Source organism: Pinus tabuliformis, chromosome J (assembly GCF_031772625.1).
Source record: "Pinus tabuliformis cultivar Carrire ecotype Pingquan chromosome J, CPIR1, whole genome shotgun sequence".
Taxonomy (NCBI): Eukaryota; Viridiplantae; Streptophyta; class Pinopsida; order Pinales; family Pinaceae; genus Pinus; species Pinus tabuliformis.
This window is the reverse complement of record NC_142295.1, coordinates 479,786,571-479,796,236: the sequence shown is the minus strand read 5'-3', so window position 1 is coordinate 479,796,236 and position 9,666 is coordinate 479,786,571. Positions and strand designations below refer to the sequence as shown.

The following is a 9,666-nucleotide window of genomic DNA, read 5'->3' as shown; positions in this document are numbered from 1 at the left end:
TTAATTTATAAAAGAAAACAAATTTTAATTTTTAATTAATTTATTTATTTAAATTTTTTTTTTTTTTTAAATAAATAAATTTTAAATAAAATAAATTATTTATTAATTTTTTAAAAATATTAATAAATAATTTTAATTAAACAATTTTTGTTGTTTGGTTGGGAGAGTATGTATAAATGATGTATTTTCATTATTAATTTTTTTTTGAGCATTCTCAACATTTAGAAACTTATAACAAGTAAGGAATGTAAGCAATATAAGGTCAACCTCAAATACAATCATTAGCGATAGGTTAAGAATCCAAATTATCAATTGTTGTGTTTACATAGAGAGCTAAATTTAATTCCACTAAGGATATATGCTAATAAATGAATAGGACATTGCCTCACCATTTATGAATCATATGGTATAATAGCAATTTCATTATAGACCTTGAACAACTACCATGAGTAAAGCCTTAAAGAGGGAGAAGCTGGAAGATCTAAGAGACTTCAATAGGTAGGTCAACGAGTATTGCTGGTATTGGAGGTAGAGAGAAGGTGAGCTAGAAAAATATATTGAAAAGGAACAACACTCCTTCATCAACATGAGGGTATAATTAGAGATAAGTATCTTCTAGCTCTTACAATTGGGGTTGAAATTCACTCAACTAGATAATTGGCAAGAAGAGGAGTTCACAAAAGTGACTATTCAAAGATTCTTGGATTTGGAACCAAAGGAATAGGTCTTGAAGAGGATAGAAGTAGTTGTTTAAGATGCTAAGCCCCTTCTATTGCCACTACGGAAGCCAACACTATGAAAATGTTGACCACATGGTAAACTCACCTTTTGAGATCCTTAAAAGAATTTTGGTGACTTTTAAAACCATACTAAAGGCATCAATTCCAAGCTAGTGAAGCACATCGTTTTTGCTATCAAGGGATTTTGATCCCCATTTTAGCTCAATAGAGGCCCAAGCATGAAGGGCAAGGATTTAATGGAGAACAAGCCAAAACAATTTCATTTCAAACCATGTTTTTTCTTTGCAAGATTAACTAGAAAATATGTCATTCCCTTGGAGGAAAAGGTATATGGAAAATGATTGTATATTAAGCCACTCAATTCTTTTTGTATAGGCTCGAGGAGGGAAACAAACAGATGTTTTTACCATCTAAATTCTCTCCAAATCATGGGGGGCTAAGAAACCAAGCTAGCAACCATTGCTACAAATAAAAATGTATGAAATAACATATTTTGTTTGTTTGTATTAGAAGAAAAGGGATAATAAGGACAAAAATTAATATCACTCTAGAAGACCAAGAAGCCCATGTAAGAACTATTTCTAGCATTGTAAATTGACTGGACATTGTGAGGCGAAATGTTGGAGGCTTCACCTAAAACTCCATTCCAAGAACTAAAAAACCAAGAATAAATCTTAGAGAGTCAAGGTAAAGGGGAAAGAGAAGTTTCTTGTACTTGCATCCCAAGGAATAGTAGTTGTCCAATGACCTATTGAAATAAGAAAATGTCATTTATAGCCATGAGATGGACAACAAGATCTTGTCAAAGGAAGCCCCTATTCAACTCTAATCTTCCATCCTACAACAAGGGAACCCTTTCTTTGATATTTACTACATTTTTATTGAAGACCAGAAGAGGTTAAAGCTTTTGGGGATAAAAAAACCTATAAATGGGGAGGTATGATCCAAATTGTGTCCTTGTCAAGCATTGTAATAAGAAATGGGTTGCTTTACCTTCCGTAATTTTTGTAATAAGCATTTTACTTTATTCCTTTTGGAAAATTTGGATGTGGAAATGAACTATTGTGATTGTTGGCCTTCTAAAGGCAAACAATAAATGATGGGTGGAACAAGAGAGATGCAAGGAGAACATCAGAGGGTGGTGGTAAAAGTGAGAGCTTGAAGAGGGAAACTTGCTTGAAGGATGGTGGGAAAAGGAGTTAAGGAGCCTATCCACAATGAGTGAAGATGTATTTGAGTTATGTACATTTAAAATTTTGTATTGTTTTTGAGTAACTGTACACAATTTTATCCATAACTCACCCCTCTATATTTATATCTCAAGCCTAATAAAATCACCATTAAATTTTGAAATATATGTGTTAATTATGAGCTTTATCATGGTGTAATTGAGTCAATTTCATGGATCTATATGATTATATAGTTTTAGGGAAATTACTATGTAAGGGAATTGTTATTTTAATGTGTTTATTGGGATACTACACCAAATCAAAATTGCTAACGGGAACTAATTCCAATAATCAATGAAATTGATTACCATTGAAGTTAAAATCTGACTTGGGAATTGCTCAAGAAAGTGATATTCTTAGCTTCAATACATTGATCTTTTTTACTTAGTTTTTAATATATTGACAAAAAATTGTTTGTCTTTCTTAATTGAATGGATTTGGATAATTTTTTATAGGATTAATTCTACCTTGGATAGAAAATAAATTTGATGGATTTGATGGGATATGTGATTGAAATTATTTCTCATACATGAGGCCAGTAAGAGGATATGTGAATATAATTTCATTTCTATGTGTACTAGAAGTTGAAGAATGTGCACTATAAAAATTCCCCTTGGGTTTAAATCATGTTTGGTTCTTGGGTACCACATTTTAGACACACACACACCAAAATATATATATATACTATTTGAAGCTAAACCTATAATCATTGTCATCCCTCAAGCAATGAGATAATGCTATACAGACAAAAATAATAGTGAGCAACTATATTTTGGACTAACTCATTTGTTGATATATTTTTTTTGTTAGTTGATAGTACTCAATAGCATAATTATTAATGCTTGGTTGGAAGAATATGTAAACAACAAAACATTTTCATTTCTAAATCCTTAAGTATTCTCACCATTTGGAAACACATAAAAATCAAGGCATGCAAGCAATATGAGGTCAAACTCTAATAGAATCATTGATTGCAAGCTAACAATTGAATTGACAATTTTTGTATTTACACAAAGAACTAAATTTAATATTGCAAAGGACCCATGTTGATGAAATGGACAAGGCATAGGCCCACTATTTACAAATCCCTTTATCAATCTTTGTCAGGGAGATTGAGGTTGTGCTTTGTGCCACCTTTTTGTTCTTATATACTAACAACATGTAAGTGTTATGGAATGCATACATGTTACTAATGGAGGTATGTTCCACAATGAATGCACACTCCTTTAAAATGGTTAGACCTTATATTCTATAATAAAAAATCACCTTAACATTTGGAACCTTTAATTAGAATCAATATGTAACCATATAAACCTTAATCTCTAACCACAGACACTTATATAAGATCACCACACGAGGACTTTGTGGGAAATTACCAACCTTTAATTACAAAGATGCACATCATTAATAGAATTTGCAAATTTGGAATGGTCTCGAGATCTTTAGCATGGATGACTAAGAAAATCAACGATAATTGTCCCATAATTGGTTAATTGGGCACCATTATGAGGCTTTACACACTAGGAATGGATCTTAGTGATTTTACCATAGCCAAAGGAGGAATATCTCTCAAACATTCATTATTACTAGGTTTTGCATAACATTACTACATTTTGTGCATTAGTAATGTCTCTTAAGTATTTTACCATTGGAAATGAAATAGGCCTTTCCCTAGGAATATGGGCGTTATTAGTATACTTTGGATAATAATAATGGATCTTAGGGTTTCACAATGGATGGGAGAGGGAAAAAGAGGCCTTCCACACAAAGCAAATGTTCTTATGCTTAAGGGCCATGAACTTGGCCGTAAGCATCCATATCGATCCTCTTAGAGGAATCTTTGACCAATATGTGCCATTATGAAGTTTTCAACACCATATATGGAAGTTAGGGCATGTATTATGACCTAAGGAGGTAAAAAAGGGAATTAATCCCTATACAAAGCTTATTTGGATTAAAGAGCATGAAATAGGAAATTTATTGTCCATAGATCATTTCTAGGTGATCTTTGGCCTTCAAGTGGGATATAATGATTTTCACACCACATTTGGGAGTTGATAATTGTACCATGATTAGGCAAGGAAAATAAGTTCCTTATGCATTAAAAAAAGCTTTCTTGAGTTATGTCCATGAACAAGACCATCAACTAGGAATATGAACACAATTGGTACATTTTGCATGACATGAATGAGTCTTAATGTCTTTACCATGGTCAAGGGAGGAAAACAAGAACCTTATGCACTACACATATTTTTTTAGGCATCATGACCATAAATAAGGCCTCTAACCACACTAAGATTCTATCTAAGGGATATATCCTCCTAATGTGGTATGGGCACCATTCAATGTTTTTGACCACCATAATTAGGTCTTAGGACCATTGAGTTATACTTCAGGATCATTAGGATTTTTTTTGCACCACAATTGTATCTTAAGGCCACTAAGTCATACTTTGACACCAAGGAGGTATTGTGCACCATGAATGGAACTCTAGGTCTTGACCATGATTGGGGAAGGAACATATGGTGCTTGGCCCCTATTTTAATCTTATTGAGATAAGGCTTCATGATGTAGTCCTCAAGCAACAACGCAAGACCTTTATAGGGGGTATTTTCCCTCTAGGGAAGACCATTGGCACCATTATTATTTTTTAGAATAGAAATGTGTCTTAGGACCCATGCCATGTCTAGGGTAGGAAAACAAGGGCCTTGTGCCATGGACAAGACCTCAAATAACCACATAGATCATCCCTATGGGGTTCTATTTGAAAGTTTTTTGAACCACATATGAGGATTAGGGCTTGTACCATGGCAAGGGGAGGAAAACAAGGGCTTTAGGTCATAAACAAATCTTTCTCACACTTAATGGAAAAAAACAAGACCTTGGATTAGGAATATGGACGTTTTTCACATGTTTTGCATAGTGAGAATGGATCTTAGGACCTCTACCATGGTCAAGGGAGGATACGGAGGGTCTTATGCCATAAACAAAGTTTTTTGGGATTTATTTTAGTATGATAACACAAAATTTGACAAGTCAAAGATTTGGATAATGACCTTTTCCTTGGTTCTGTTCATACCATTATTGACACCATAGATATGTGACAATATTTTAATTCTTGAAGATGTTAATTTTTTTGAGTTGTTGAAATCTTATAATATTATTGCATGGATAACAATTACTTTTTAGTCATATAACTATAATTATCTAATAAATTCAAATTGTAATTAATACCAAATTCAACTAATATTTAGATAGTTTAAAACTATTAGTAAGAAGTTCAAAGTATTATATATATGGAAAACCTAACATAACTCAGTTTTCAAATCAACAACAGGGACTACCATCACTATCTATTATCTTGTAATGCAATATCAACTCAGGTACTACCTAGAATTGTCTGTTGGTGGCCCCTAAGGAGACAAAATTTCACTCTTGCTAGATGCTTCTTGGTCTTGGGCCATTAACCCATTTTAAAGAAGATAAGCTTTTAGCCAAACAAAAACAAATAAAAAACCATTAAAAATCAAATAATCAAATTAAAACAAATAACTATTCACACAAACAATATAGCTATACCACCCACACAAATGGTTCTCAATGCACATGTGATCTTTCATTTCAATTTAATAAGTAAAAGAAATATTTATTATATTTATATATTTTAAAACAAATTATATAGTTTTATTAAAAATGTAGTAAATATTGATAAATTTTAAGAAAAAATTAAAACACACATTTAATATTTAATGTTATTTATATTCATAATGAGTTGCCTACATTAATTCTATATTCATAATTTAACCGCATTTTATCAATAACGAGTTGTTTCTATCTAATCAATATTTATACATAGTCAATAATACGCATTTAAGAAAAAATTATAATTTTGTTTATACTATGTTGTGTACCTTCTTCCATTGCCACTCTCAAAAGGCAACCTAAATTGACAGGGTTTTGTTTTAATGGTTGGCTCTAGACAAACCCACAGAAAAATAAAGAGATAAGCAATAAGTAGAAATAGAATGGTATCAGCCTGATTCATCTCTCCCCAAGAAACCAAGTTGTCCAGGAGGCTTTGTTTTAAAGAGTTTATAACATATTTTTTTTTAAGTCGAGAGGAGTATCGATTTAAAAATAGTGTTCCATTATCACAATATTAAAAATAAATTTTAATTATATTCGAGTTTAAATCATTTTTAATTAATTAATTTATTTAAACCATTAATATTTTAAAATAAATAAATTTTAAATTTAAAAAAATATATTCATTAATATTTCAAAAATAAAAAATATTTCAAAAATAAAAAATATTTTATAATAGTCTTAGGGGTCAGTATAATTGATTAAGTTCTTGTTACTAAAACATTTTGTTAATAAAAAGTCACACGATCAATTTTCATTGATATTTTCAAATTTAAGTTTACTAATAAAATCGACGCTATTCGTATATATAATCTTAATGTACAAAGATTCTTCTCAAATCCTTAGGTAGAAAGATCTTGTCAAATCCTTAGGTAGAAAAATTCTTATATTTCGAATATATATATATATATATATATATTAATGTACAAAGATTTTTCTCAAATCCTTATGTGAAAGATCTCGTCAAATCGTAGAAAAATTCTTATATTACTATATATATATCCTGTCGAATCATAAATTTTATGTAAGGTTGAGTCTAATTAAATTGAAGTATTATTAATATAATAAATTTTAATTATGTTTGATTTTGCAGTTGTGCTCTGCTGAATATTTTAGTATAGGCAATATTTTTAAATTTGCCGAGATGAAATTCAATATTCAATGTGCATAGTAGTAGTGGATTGCTTACTGATATTGTCGAGACGACCGATGCCCCTTCAACCCTTTGTGAAAATGACCCCCCACTCACTCACTTTTATATGCGATTATCCTCTCCTCATCACCCTCGTGTTGTGCGACCATACTCAACGATTGACTGATTTTGGAAACGACAAAATAGTTTGCAAGCTGTGCCACGACTTCTGATAATGGCCCTCCTGCACTTTCCTGTCGTTGAACATTTCAATTTCTTGAACTATTCCCACGCGGTTTCCTTCTCTTAACTATAAGAGACCACTCTCGACTGCTCTCTGAGGATCACCAAGTCAGCTTGGCAGCCATTACATAACCAATAATAATACCTTCACAGGAACAGGGCACCATGGGCCGAGCTCCTTGCTGTGATAAAATGGGAGTAAAGAAGGGTCCCTGGACTGTAGACGAAGATAAAATACTGGTCGATTATATTAACAAACATGGCCACGCCAACTGGCGTGCACTGCCCAAGCAAGCAGGTCAGTATCATGGATTTATTCGCGTTGAATATGATCAGGATTTTGTGAATGAATAAAATGGCGGTTTCATGTTGCAGGGCTTCTGCGATGTGGAAAGAGTTGTCGCCTGCGGTGGACGAACTACCTGAGACCAGACATCAAAAGAGGGAATTTTAGTCCAGAAGAGGAAGATCATATCATTAAACTGCATGGTCTCTTAGGGAACAGGTGAGTTCTGAATTTTGTAAATTTCAATATCTGATTGATAGAATCAGTAGAGTAAGTTAATCTTACACCCAGTCATAATCCTTTTAAGGTTGACTCGAGGAGATTAATCTAGTTTTATTTATTATCAACTATCTTAGTTTTGAGATCTGGTATTTTTTCTCTCAAGCCAGATATCAGTATTTTTGTATCTTTTTAACTATTCTATTCCACAGCTTGAATTTTATATACCATAGTTACCACTAACTTTAATAAAAAAAAAATCTTTGCATGATTAACATGACACTCCTTTTTCTTTGAAGGAGGCCGCACAAATTCTCATAAATTAATGTTCACTCCTGCAAAGAGTTGATTATATTTTCCTAATGTTATGATGCAGATGGTCTACTATTGCTTCGTACCTGCCAGGAAGAACAGACAATGAGATCAAGAACGTGTGGGGCACCCGTTTGAAGAAGCATCTTGCGCGCATGAAAGCCGAGTCAGTTGCAGTTGACGCACAGCGGGCGCCTTCGTCTTCCACGGATTCGTCGACTGCAGAAATCGCATACCACGGTTCGAGTCCTCTGAGTTCGCAAATTCTCTGTAATTCGGAAGCAAGAGCACCATCAGCATGGGAGATCAGTTATCCGGTTTATGTTTTGCCGGAACACTCAGAAGACATAACCTCATCTTCCTCCAACATGTCCACTAGTTCTATAGATTATCAGAGTAGCAGCACTGATTCAACTTTAGATGTGCTCCATTCTGACTGTACTGACTCTTTAGAACTGGAAATTGATCATAGTTGTGTATCCATTAGCACCAATATGGAGGAGCTTGAATGCCAGTCTTTATCAATCGGCAAGCATCAAAATAATTTCGAAGACCCCGCGGGGTGCCTGAAATTGGCCATGACGAAACGGCAGAAATGGTCAGCTGTCGCTCCCGGGCTACGAGGCCAGATTGCGACGGAGGAATAATAATAAGCGACGAGAGCTTAAACAGCTCATTGAACCTGCGAATTGATTCTCCCATGCAGCAATTTTATGGTGCAGAAGTTGATTGGTTTCTTGACCACTCGGAAAACATGAGTGCTGCCATGGATTCAAATAACAAAGTCATAAATACCGTTCAGCTGTGGAGTACCGATCTCGAGGTTGGTGATGGCATGGGCTACTGGCTAAACATACTGAGCGAATGCGAACCTTTGTCCCTATTTGAGCTTGCTCCACCTTCTCAGCCTTCGTCTCCCATTTTCACTTGTTCAACCTGAAATCTCACCTTTTCTGCTGATCGTTTGCCAGCTGTACAAAGGTTCACCTGTTCGATCGAGGAGACTTTACTTACGTTTTTCTTTTTAATTTTTTTGAAGTATGTTGAAGAAGAAAGAAAGATATGTTTAGTACTGGAATGCTATTATTAAAATTGTGAGTGAAATTTGGTTTTAATTTTTTAACGCTATTTAATTTACTTTAAATTTTTTCATAAAATTTAAATTATTATTTAATAAAAATTAAATTTTACATAAATTAATTAATTTACACTTTTTTTTTTTAACCACATGGTGAATCGGTAATTATCAAGTTTAATCCACGGGAGACCCAGGATCAAACCTCATTGCTGCCACTATAACACCAAGAGCATAACCACCATTTATTTTTGAAGTATGTTGAAGGGAAGAAAGATAGGTTTAGCACTGGAATGCTATTATTAAAATTGTGAGTGAAATTTGGTTTTAATTTTTTAACGCTATTTAATTTACTTTAAATTTTTTCATAAAATTTAAAAATAATTTAATAAAAATTAAATATACATAAATTAATTATTTACACTTCTTTCTTTTTAACCAATGGTGAATCGGTACTATAAGTTTAAGCAGGGGACCCAGGATCAAACCTCATTGCTGCCACTATAACACCAAGAGCATAACCAACCTGCAAGTCGTAATTTACTTTAAATTTTTTATAAAATTTAAATTATTTTATAAAATTAAATTTTCATAAATTAATTATTTAAACTTCTTTTTTTTTAAACATGGTGAAACGGTAACTACAAGTTTAATCCACGGGAGTCAGGATCAAACCTCATTGCTGCCACTATAACACCAAGAGCATAACCAACTGTAGGGGGTATCTAGCCGCCACCACAACAGGTCACTGTACTCAATGAGATTTGAACATCAAACCTCCCGGG

The 9,666-nt window shown here is 33.1% G+C and overlaps 1 pseudogene; it reads left to right on the top strand.

The window, feature by feature from the left end:
- The first annotated feature begins 7,122 nt into the window (after positions 1-7,122).
- Positions 7,123-8,794, top strand: LOC149227895 (uncharacterized; annotated as a pseudogene).
- Positions 8,795-9,666: the final 872 nt, after the last annotated feature.